The 12,164-nt window shown below is 40.7% G+C and overlaps 1 protein-coding gene across 3 annotated transcripts in view; it reads right to left on the bottom strand.

Annotated features, from left to right (window-relative positions):
• The window catches only part of gulp1a (GULP PTB domain containing engulfment adaptor 1a), a 65,643-nt gene that overhangs the window by 21,464 nt on the left and 32,015 nt on the right, over positions 1-12,164 (bottom strand). The window contains exon 1 of one of the 3 annotated variants that reach the window (XM_062534161.1): positions 5,850-5,968. The exons of the other annotated variants lie outside the window; for them this stretch is intronic. The gene's annotated coding sequence lies outside the window, so the exon portion shown is untranslated. Of the gene's footprint in view, positions 1-5,849; positions 5,969-12,164 lie in introns of those variants that run through there. 3 annotated transcript variants of the gene reach the window in all.

Here is a 12,164-nt window from a genome sequence, read left to right as displayed (position 1 = left end):
TCACTCTTCATCACTGTCCAAATAGATATCGATCCTCACTCCTAATGGCCATTTCTTAAATACATCTAACCCTGGGACAGTAGGGGCCTGGAGAGTGAGTTCACTTTTCTCTCATCCGGCCTCACCACTCAAAGTAAATATCAAACCCTGGACTGGGGAAGAAACAAACAGTGTTTTGACAGATTAAATGTGCTTTATATATATATATAAATAAAAACTCCCCCTGAAAAAACGGAAACCCTCAAGGGCATTTGGCCACGCTTTGATTGAAGCTTTAATTAAGAAATGATTTGATTCAATCCCTCAGTACAATCCTTTTATAATGCTCTGGGGCCAAGACGACAAAGCTGCCCATTCATGCACTGCCTGAAACAAGCCAAATAGACAGACTGTATTATTTCAGGTGAAATGTCTTTTGTAACTCACAAAATAAAGATGTCTCCTAAATTAAACCGATCGTTTAACAGGAAGTGAGGTTTAATTAAAAGTCAAGACAGGCTTTTCATGAGGCTACAATATGTCGCTTTTGTCTTTGTTATACCTATGCACTGATTTAATACATAGATATAAATCGTTAAACTTGATTAATCAAAGCTTCAATTGCTAAAGCTATGTTGGCTTGAAGTGCTTCCTGTCTAAGCAAGTCCCAAATCATTGATTGGGAGGAAGACATTGTATATAAAGTGCTACAAAATTAGAGGAAGAGATAGGAGCACTCTAGAGTCCTTTTTTCAGAGCTGAATGTGCCTCTAATTTCATCTCTTCAGAAGAACTTAAGAGCATAGCTCGACAACGTTGACAATACTGCTTTGATGCGCATCGCACCATTTTTTGGATCGGTCTTTTGTTGCTTTTGTGACTGCTGCCAGAAAATGATGCTTGCATTTCCCACTGAGCACAGATGAGCATTGCATCTAATTATCCTCTGTAAAGTAAATCACTTTGGATGAAAACAAATTACATGACAACATTAGCATCATACCACGAGAACCCCTAAGAATCACTGATTGTTGTTGCCTTTGGATTTGTAACAAGAATCATTATCAATTCAAAAACATCTATAAAGAAAATGAGGTCATGACTATTTTGGCAACCCAGAAAGAAAAAAATGTGTCTCATTCCTTTACACTCAGACTGATATTCATATGGTGAACCTTGAGGTCTCTACGCACACAATGGGCCTCTACATTTTCCAGAAACCAACATATACTGGAAAGCGGCTCTAATGTTATGTTGTAGAGAGGTCTGCCAAAAACACGTGACACACTAGCTTAACTACCATGTGGAGAAGCACAATCCATGATTTAAGGGATCATTTTCAAAAGGGTGTGGTGCAGAATAGCATGCTACTATACAAATACATAATGGTATTTCACAAGAGCCCCATGAGAAAACTTCACATTTGGAGAAAGGGGAAAGTAAATTATAACATGTTATAGCACGCTCAACAAAGGGTACACATAAATATTAGATGGCAGGAATAACATCAGAGTTTTACTTCTGTAATGGGCAGTACTGAATTGGACATTTTTTCCCTTGTAATCTAGGCCACTGTTCTAGTCCTTCTGTAAATACATGAAATCATATCAAACATTAATAAGTACTGTCTGTCATTTTCCTGCCAGTATTACGGTGTTTTGCTGTACTTTTGCATTGAGGAAATACAAAATAATCAGTTTCTATAGATATAATAGGTAACACTTCACTTGAAGGTATCTACATAAGAGTGACATGACACTGTCATGAACACATGACACAGTCATGACACATGAACTCTAACCCTAACCCTAACTTGTCATGACAAAAGCCGAATGACACTTAATGACAGTGTTAGGTCAAAAAGGTTTATGACTTGATTATAAGGTTTATGACACGTTCATGACAGTGTCACTCTTGTATAGATACCATCAAATAAAGTCTGACCAAATATTATTTCTGATCACTCCACTCAGAGACAGAAGGTCAAACAGAGCGAACAACTCTGTGGAGACTTCAAAGACATTTCCGGGGTCTGCCAACAAACCCATAGTTCCACGCAGTAGAAAACGCCGCAAACAAGCACTCGTGCATGTGTTTCCTATTTACAACCAATTGGACTGTCACAAAGAGCAATGCACTGGCAAATGCAAACAGGCAGAAGGCCTCTACACCTGTGTCACAGGAGAGCAGTGATTCATGGGAGCGCGGCATGCTTTTGTGCGAGTGCTCAGCAGGGAGGCAAAGCTACTATCACACGGTTCCAAATGCCACAACGCAGACATGTCTCAACAACATCAATTCAAAAAATCTTCAAAACCGTGCTGCTGTCCAGGGGAAGACAGAAGATACAAATGCCAAGACTACTTCTCAGACTGACAAAATGACAAAGCTCATTGATCACAAGCTACTTCAAGGACACAGAGTGTCTGTGAATTAGATAAGGTTTGCTTTCAGTAGTATCACGTTCAGGAGGAGGAAAGATTATCATCAGTTTATCTGATGCTGTGAGTGCCAAAACACAGGTATCTTATGAGCTTGATGGGGTTACTTTGAAAACACTCTAAAAATAACTGAATTTTAGCCAGGTATATCTTAATTTACAATTCTTGGAAGATGCTCAAGGTAACTGACACCATTAAGTTAGTTTTCAGTTAACTTTATTTATCAAATATAAAACTAATGATCAAAAGATGCCTGGTAGAGAAGCTACTCAGTGTAGTCATTTGTTTTTCCCAAGCTGATGTGTAGCTACAAACAGCACAGAATGTTTTTTTGTCAGTAGAGTTGAATATTGGTTTGATGGGATGTTTCATCTACCATCTATAACCTACCCAACCTCTACATATACAAACACATACAGGCATACAGTAAAAAACCTGGATAATCTGTATACATGGTACACAGGTACACAGTACAAGTACAGGCTTTTGTAAAGTGACCACAAAGTTTTGGCGACCATCCACCCACACAAATAAAACCATTTAAAATTCAGCAGGCCCCAATCTCCTTCCACACAATAGGGAGCCGAATGCTGTCTGGTTTCTAAGGACACCAAACACCTCACTGTGCTTTCTTCTTTCCCTTTTGTCTCTCTGACATTTTTTGGGCCCCACCGAGGAGCCAACCTCACATCAGCGCTGTGTTCAATTACAAACACCATACTTCATCTGACTTATTCGTTCCACACTGTCTGGACAACGGTTAGCAGCTGACATCAATCTAAACCTCAGTACAGTGTTGCACAATATGCCTTCTTGGGAGATATGAAGCTATCTTTATCTGTGTATCTGTTTCTGTGAAATTGAAAATAATTTGCTTCAGTATAATTCAATTACATAGAAGAGGAAAATATTTGGTAACACTGTTGGTGACAGCTCTTGCAGGCAATATTGTTGATAAAGTTCTACCACATGGGTAGAGCCTTTATAACATGTATCTATGACACACTATACCATACCTAGTGCTCCTTGGGTATTCTGGAAGGCTATATAAAGCATATATAGGTGCCAGACTGCTCATGCTCTCACACTTCAACTCCCAACAAAGTATGCATGCCACCCTGAACATATAAAGTGGTTCTTGAAGGTTGCTTGAAAAATAATTAAGGGCTATTTTAACATAGATCTCTGCTTCTCGAGGTCACCAAGCACTGAACAAAAATGGTAATAAAAATGTGCTTGAGTTAGCTTGAGTTGCTGCAGATAATAGCAGTAGTACTGTCATTTGACATACCGAGAGTACTCGGTGCCCTCAAGAAACAGTGATCTATGTGAAAAATGGTGAGCAACAATATGCCACTTTCCAAGGTCATTTTTCGTCATCTACATTTGGCATGATATTCAAATCCAGTTGCATAGTTCATACAAGAGGCACATAATCATACTGGTCATTCATGCTAAAATTCACACTAATATTCTACACGCAAATACACATCATCAATCACATTGCCAAAACACCCCAGTACTCAACTGAACTCTAGCTGGCTCACTAGTTTTATACGAACTCTGTTTATGATCATTTATTGATATATCAACTCAACTGGGAGGCAGTGGCTCTTTCACAAGCTACATTTCCAGTCAGGACTGGATGGCTACAACCAGAAGTTCTGACGTCACAAAGGTGAAGCAACAAAATAAAGGTATTCACCTTATTTCGCCACGCCCATTTTAGAAATGTATTTTCTTCCACCTTGTGTTCAGTATTCTGATTGGCTAGTTCCAGCTACTTGTTAGCTTAATTGGGTTAACACGGCAGAAGAGGATGGAGAGGCTCTTGGAAGGAAACGAGAAATGTCATCAGGAGGTCAAATGGCAAGATTGCACTTCGCCATGGGCTATGCACCTCTACGGAGTGGGTAGATGATACAGTATGCAGTGTTAGCCTCCCGTATCGTATGGAGAGATTTCTAGATTTACTGTAAGATCTAGGTCTACAAGATGCAGGCTAATTCATTACCAATTTGGCATCAATTATTTTTATTCCGATCAAAAAAACGTGATGTCTGTTACACAAATGGCATTTTGCATAGTATTACTCTAATTCAAAATACATCTTAATGGCCAAATAGTTAAACTGAAGCAAAGCAGACAAAGAAAAAACAAGGACCTCCACTCCTGGTAATGGTGTGACATTCTGTTTGACAGCAGCTGTGTTTGCCTTGCCTTTACAGGTTATACTCAGCTGAGTCAACCTCACCGGGAAGAGTCACAACCCAGCTTCTACACAGAGCCCAGCACTGCCCACTGGTACATACACAGACATACCAGTACACAAACATGCCCCATAATATACTGCTGTCATGAGAGCACGGCTAACACAACAACCTATAATCACAGATTCATGTGTGAGTCAGGCATCTTTCATTGTGAGAGTAGGAGGCAATGGATTGCTCCGCTGGGAACATGGGAATGCTGTTTACTGGTGCGCTTCTCACATGATCCGAGACATCACTCCTAGTACTTACGACAGAGTATAAACACTACAAGGTCCAACACATACGCTGTGAAGAACACTTGGAAAATAACACGCTTTCATGCACAGAAGACCTCCTAATACACTCCTAACTATAGTCATCAAGCACCATCAGCTTCAAAGCCATAATTTGTGTCTCATTATGATGAATAGAAAACGAACCTGCGAACATAACACTATGAAAGAAAAGAGCTAAAGCAAATGCTACAGGCAAACACCTAATGAGATTCATGCAGTCAAGACTCAGGGTAAAATTCCCAGCCACCTTATAATTTAAATTCCTTGCACCATATGTGAAATTCCTGTGAAAAGCAAAACTGTTTGAAAAAAAGGTGACCTACTTTGACCCCTTGAAGTTTTCCCTCTTGGAGGAAAATAGAGTCTCTGAGTGGAAGTTACAAAACTAAGGCACAAGAAGAAAATATCCCCAGATTTAAATAGATAACATTATAACAACATAAAAATCGGAAGGCAAAGCTGAAGATTTTAAAAAAAGCCCTTTAGAGATCCACTGATCAGTGCCATATGCTTAACAAAGCTGGCAGCAGGAAACACAGTACAAAAACACGTTCCACAATCCTAACAAAAAGCCACTGAAAAAGACAACAATGACAGTGCTTTGTTCCTATGGTCAGACTCACCATCACCCTGGAATGTTGCTTGCTAAGTGTTCACATTCAACCTCACAACGATGAATCTATTAATTTACAGCACAGCATTACCAGCCAGGATCAGCTGTGCCCTTAAACTAGGCTCAGTCATATTCTGACTGATGTCTCTCTCTCTCTCTTTCTACCCCATCTTTCTCATTCTCTCTCTCTCTCTCTCTATCTCTCTCTCTCTTTCTCTCTCTCTCTCTCTGCAACTCTCACAGACCCAGAGACATAAAACACTCTTACCAACTGCAAGGGCAGTGTCACCGAGCCACAAGCTGATGCCCAATGCCAAGCCGAGCTATGAGTGGGGGAAAAAACCGGACGGCGAGCCGCGAGTGGTTTTCATAGAAACGTGCGGAGGGGAGACTAACCCCGAGCCGGAGCGGAGGACCTTTGCTTTGCTCGTCGCTCGCTGGGAGCTGGACTAGAATAGTAGAGGAGGAAGTTCCAACAGTGCCTAATGGTTTTCAGCTGTGGGCCAGATGGAGAGGCATGGAGTGTTGTGGTGGAGAGGGCTGATGACTTTGCAAACTCAGGAGGATGTTTGTGCAGTGACACAGTTCTCACATTTTCAAAAAGCCAGGCATGTTTACCCTGAACAGGTTTGGAGAGTTAAAACTGCACAGCCAGCTCTTCCGTTTCAGTTTATGTGTGTGTGTATACTGTGCTGCAAATTCAAATAATAATGATAATAAAAGATGTATACCATTTTCACAAGGTTTGCAAACAAATGTTTAACTCATGATGGAATTCAGATGAGGCGTTGAACCACTTCAAAACCCTGTCATTCAAAAACAGCACCATGTGGTGAGCCTGCGACTGAGAGCAACAACAACAATGATGGTTGTGAGGTAAAAATATCAGTCACTCAGACCGGAGCATTTCTGAGAATTGTAACAAGGAAATACAGAGGGGCACGTTTCCACAGAGGCTAAGCAGTTTCCATTGCAGCTGCAAAACTACTTGAATTTAAGGCAGTGGATTCTGGCAGCAAACTGTGTTATGCCTTAGTGAAATCTGACACCTGTGTTTTTTTCAGCACTTCACAATGAACTGCTACAGATGTCTTTACAAGACAGGGGCCATACAAATAAGAAATGGGAAAAAAACATCAGAAAATGGAAAAGTACAGCTTCTGTTTACAAACAAAGTGAAGCCTCCCCTTGCTGTACTACCTCCCGACTTCTAGTCAGCAAGGCCAGTTTTACAATGGGTGGGGCCACATTAGTTCTGGCTTAGGAGAGAGAGTTTGATTTCATGAGATTCTACTCTTAGCTTTTTTTTGCAAACGTGTTTTGCTTTCCATCATGTCGTGTTTCAGTCTTGTGTACACAGCTGTGGGGTGGGGACGAAAAAAGGTGTTTAAAGACTTGCCAAGATGTTTTCCATTTGTAAAGGTACGGCTCTGCAGTGTGGCAGTGGCCATTGAGGAGAAGGAATAAAATCAGCAAGACGGCCTACATCTGGACATCATTCCTTTGGTATGTGCTAAATATGACTTTTGGAGAAACACCTCGCGTCTGGAGACAGTTTCCGATGTTTTAATCTAAAAAATCAAAGCTCAGTAACAACATTGCAAAATACTTTCCATTTGACTTCTTCCCTCCCTCTTACTTAAGCCATTCTTCCAATACTCCCCACATTAAATCTCACTGGGAGTCCTTTATAATATCTATTTAGTGCAAATGTAAACAAACCAGAGAAGTAAACCACTTTGCTGTTTGGGATGCCACTAGCACTTCATTAATTCATCAGCGACAATACATTTCATTACATTATTATTGCCATGTGAGTATACAATCTTCACGGCTGTTTCTAGAGAAACACAACAGCAGTCAACAAGAGTGGGGAAAATTAAAGCCCACGGCACTTCAGTAGGTCAAGCCCTGACATTTCCAGTTTGCTCAACAAGCCAAGCTCTCCAATTAAAGCCAATGGAGGAGATTTTGTTGTCAAACAAAAGGTGAAATAATTCTAATAATTTGAGAGCCACAATTCACTCAATAACACAGTACAAAATCAGGCTTGACAGCTTAAAAGGCTAGCGCTGGCAATTGTGTAGTGTGAAATTGGGCTGTGGCAAGATGTCTGTCAGCACGTAAAGAAGAGAATAAATAATTCCCACTTAATTAATTCTGTCTACTTTAGATGTATGACTCATTTGGAATTCAATAAATAAGTTCAGTTGATAAAGACTGTCACACCAGTACATATCTAGCTGAGTCATTGTTGGCCAAGGATCCACATTGCTGAAAAGCATTAGTTCACCAAAAGGGCACATTGATGTTGGCACAATGGATTTGTGCAAGTGAGCTAAAAATAAGAATGAGCTTGTTTATTTTACTAATATGGTTGGTGGATCAACAGACAATCCCCACAGACACCTGTCCACCTGTCTGAGTCCCGTATGTTCCCTGCATCTCATGTGGGAAAGCATACTGTATAACATATAGGTCCAGTGGAGCCAGTTGATGTGGCTCAGTCCTCAACATACAGTCTCACAGGTTACTCATAATGAATGATATGAATTATTATATTAAGTTGATGTTGACATGATTAACACTGAAAATATGACTAAACACCATGTACAGTATTTAGGCCTATAACAACAAAAAAAAAACACAATATTTTATTAGAAGAACGCAATGTGATTCCATGGTCGAGCAACAGTATAGCTGTTTCTTTCACGGTGGTTTAATAAGTCAAATTAAGTGTTGTACTTGTAGCGTTATGCTGCTAACTATGCCATTTAATGAACCATATTTAATGGAAATATGTTACCAATCAATCTAAACATTTATCTCAGTTGAATGACTCCATAAAATGCTATTTTCAACCTGGACAAGTAGAATTAAAAGATAAAAAAAACTAACGACCTTACATTGGAACTAACAACTGCTTTAATGAACGGCTTAAAGGGATATTCCGCCATTTTTGGAAATACGCTCATTTTCCACCTCCCCTCGAGCAAAACAATCGATATTTACCTTGTTCCCGTTCATCCAGCCATTCTGCGAGTCTGGCGATACAACTTTTAGCTTCAGCCTAGCATAGATCATTGAATCGGATTAGACCATTAGCTTCTCGCCTGCTAGCTTCATGTTTAAAAGTGACTAAGATTTCTGGTAATTTTCCCATTTAAAACGTGTCTCCTCTCAAGTTAGAAAGTGCAATAAGACCAACTGAAAATGAAACCTGCCGTTTTTCTAGGCTGATTTGACATGGAACTACACTCTCATCTGGTGTACTAATCAAGGCAACTTGCAGGCGCAGTGATATCGTACGCAGCATCTGAAAATAGTCCCCATAGAGAACAAGCAGTAGTAGTGCCAGTAGCTGCAAGTTGCCTTGATTATTACGCCAGATGAGAGTGTAGTTCCATGTCAAATCAGCCTAGAAAAACGCCAGGTTCCATTTTCAGTTGGTCTTATTACACTTTCTAACTTGAGAGGAGACACGTTTTAAATGGGAAAATTACCAGAAATCTTAGTCACTTTTAAACATGAAGCTAGCAGGCGAGAAGCTAATGGTCTAATCCGATTCAATGATCTATGCTAGGCTGAAGCTAAAAGTTGTATCGCCAGACTCGCAGAATGGCTGGATGAACGGGAACAAGGTAAATATCGATTGTTTTGCTCGAGGGGAGGTGGAAAATGAGCGTATTTCCAAAAATGGCGGAATATCCCTTTAAACTTAATGAACATACATACGATCTTAAAGCTGCAAGGAAAAACCATTCGACTGGGCAATGTATACCTAATTGGTTTTCTATACAAGAGCAGATGGTAATGAGAGATCTAGTGTGAGACGCTTCTCTTCAGTTCAATCAGGTCAGCTAATGGGAAATGATCTGTCCTCCTGCTCACATCACTGGCATCAGCATTGGTGGTCTATGGCTTCCTTCTCACGAAGGCTTCAGTAAAAAGCTATTCAATATTCAACACCAGCATTAGGTAGTGTTGATAATCATTAAAGGAATGTGAATCCTATTGGTCTTGCCAGACACCACACCTTAACCGAAATAACAGCCAATCCTTTGAGTCTACTGATTATGCCAAGGTATTAGTGATCTATTTGAATATGCCAGACATTTCCATTCTGAAAATAGAGTCTCCGTGTTGTACATTTCAAACACATACACACAGCACAGTAAGGATGCTAGGAGGCTTTGATTTTGTTCTTTGCTAACCACCCACCTAAAGCAAAAAAAAGAGCTTGCCTTTCCTGAAAAATCGCAAGAGCATCACTCTGACAAAGCCTCAGCTGTTTTTACTTAGGAGCTGAGCATGTGTTTTCAACCATTAGTGGCTACAGGACAGGAAATGGGGAGTTAGGTCTCCACACACACACACACACACACACACACACACACACACACACACACACACACACACACACACACACACACACACACACACACACACACACACACATGAATGTGTCACACAGGACTACACTACCTGGCTGACTAGCCTCTGTGCTGTAGAAGCGCTCAATATGTTCACTTTAGCAGCAATTACAGTACACTGGAGGGGTATATGTTTTTTTTACAAAAAACACACATTTAAAGATACACTGTCTTTACGGCGCCAATTTGATGGTAAACAAACGTCAAACCTATAAGCTGGTTTGATTTGCATTGAGCTCAATGAGCAAATAGGCTAACTGACAAAAAAAACACCATGCCAATCTCTAGGTATGGTGAAGGGTATGTGATGAAGAGGGGCTATTTTAATAGGGCTCGGGATTGTGACGTGAAAACTTCGCAGGCAGCCATATTGGCAGCCTCACTCCTTAGTTTACTACGGATTACTATGGATTTACTCCCGCCTGTTAGTGTGTTCCTGTTACTTACTGCAATGTTTGCCTTCTTGGTCGTATGTTGCTGTGTAGTGGGGTGTAACAGCGCAGCCCACGATCGCAAGAGGAAAAGAATCGCTAATACTATCAATTTTCTGCTTCTTGTCTTCTGCATCTGAATGAATGGATTATTATGTTTGTTGGTGCGCTACCAAGATGGCGGCAATATTCCTAGAACGCAACGCGTGTGCCCAAGCCATATTCCAAAGGCCAAGGGAACTTTATCAGGATGCATAGTATCCTGGATCCATGGAATAACTGGCCTTTAAAAATAAAAATCTGCCTGCCTCTACGGGAATATAACATAGGAGTGCAAACACTTATGCCCCTTGTATTTTAAGGAAAAAACTTTTATTTATTCACAATACATTAGTCATTCACAAAGAAAATTGGTGTCCTTAAAGGTTGAATATTTCCTCTTTTTTTACTTAAGGAATTAAGATTGATTCCCAAAATATGATTTTATATTCCTCTCTAGTCAACTTTAGCATGGGTTCAAATACTTATTAGCCTCACTGTATATAGCGGCTCTAGGGAGAGCTCTACAAAAAGCCTATCGAAACTGGATAGTGTACCTTTAATGACCCAGTTCTAATAGGTTACTGTTACACTAAATGAGAGGTATTCCTTGTAAATTGATTGGTATTGAGTTTTTTGTGATCTCAGGTTATAACCACCTGGCCCTTCTAGCCAAAGACACATCAATCTGACTCCCATGTTATTACATGTAACGTATTCAAAATGGTGAGTTCACAATCATACATCATAATAGGCTACTGCTTTCTCATGCTGTCCACATCCCCTTTATGGAACAGTTCAGCTGCAGAGCCAGCCTATCTGCTGCATCTTGCCAACAATAAAATCTGACAGCCACTGACAAACAGTCTGCCATAACTTCCAGCCCACCTTCTGTTCTTAACAAGGTCAAGAGACTGTTAGGACAAAAAGACAGTGCTCCACATTTGTAAATAATGAATTATGACAAGTGTGCCTAATTCTCCACAACAAATCAGGACAGCGCCAGACTCCTAACAACCAAGAACGCCCCAAAACACCAATATTCAACTTGCGTGACTGCATTCAGTGAGAGAACACATTCAGTCAAAGGCTCTCCACAGCAGACATGAAATGGGTTAACGTGTTTTCTCTCCGCCGGACAGAATAATTTGTGGACACGCAGCTCCGAGAGAGAGAGAGAGAGCCATGTAATGAGGGAGAGCTACAGAAACTGTAAACAGTGTGGAGAGAAGCGTAATTGGCAATTAGCTGCAGTTTGGTGGGGGAACCCCTGACTGGGACTGCGGTTGGGAAGAGGGACATTTTCAGCAGATGCTATTTTATTGGGTTTGATCTGATCGGCTCTCTCCAACTGGCAGTCGTCAGTGGATGCGCTATAGCCTCTGGCACCGACCGCCTCTTTGTTTTTTACACCGCATCAGCGTGATGGGAAATAAGGGACAAAAAATGCAAACAACTCACGAGTCGACGAGCCAGCCTCGCCATTTAGGAGCCGGCTTTTTGCCAATGTATTCATCCCTTCTACTCCAACAGGGACAGACTCCCAGGGATGACCATTTAGACAGCGAGATGAGGATGAAATCTGGAAGCATGACTGGTTTTATAGCCGGAAGTTATAGCCGGCTATCATTGTAGTGCAAAAAATATGTGCTGTGATGCCACAACAAACTGTCTAACAGT

This window comes from Sardina pilchardus, chromosome 4, assembly GCF_963854185.1.
Source record: "Sardina pilchardus chromosome 4, fSarPil1.1, whole genome shotgun sequence".
Classification (NCBI taxonomy): Eukaryota; Metazoa; Chordata; class Actinopteri; order Clupeiformes; family Clupeidae; genus Sardina; species Sardina pilchardus.
The sequence above is the reverse complement of the archived record's forward strand: the minus strand, read 5'-3'. Positions and strand labels throughout refer to the sequence as shown.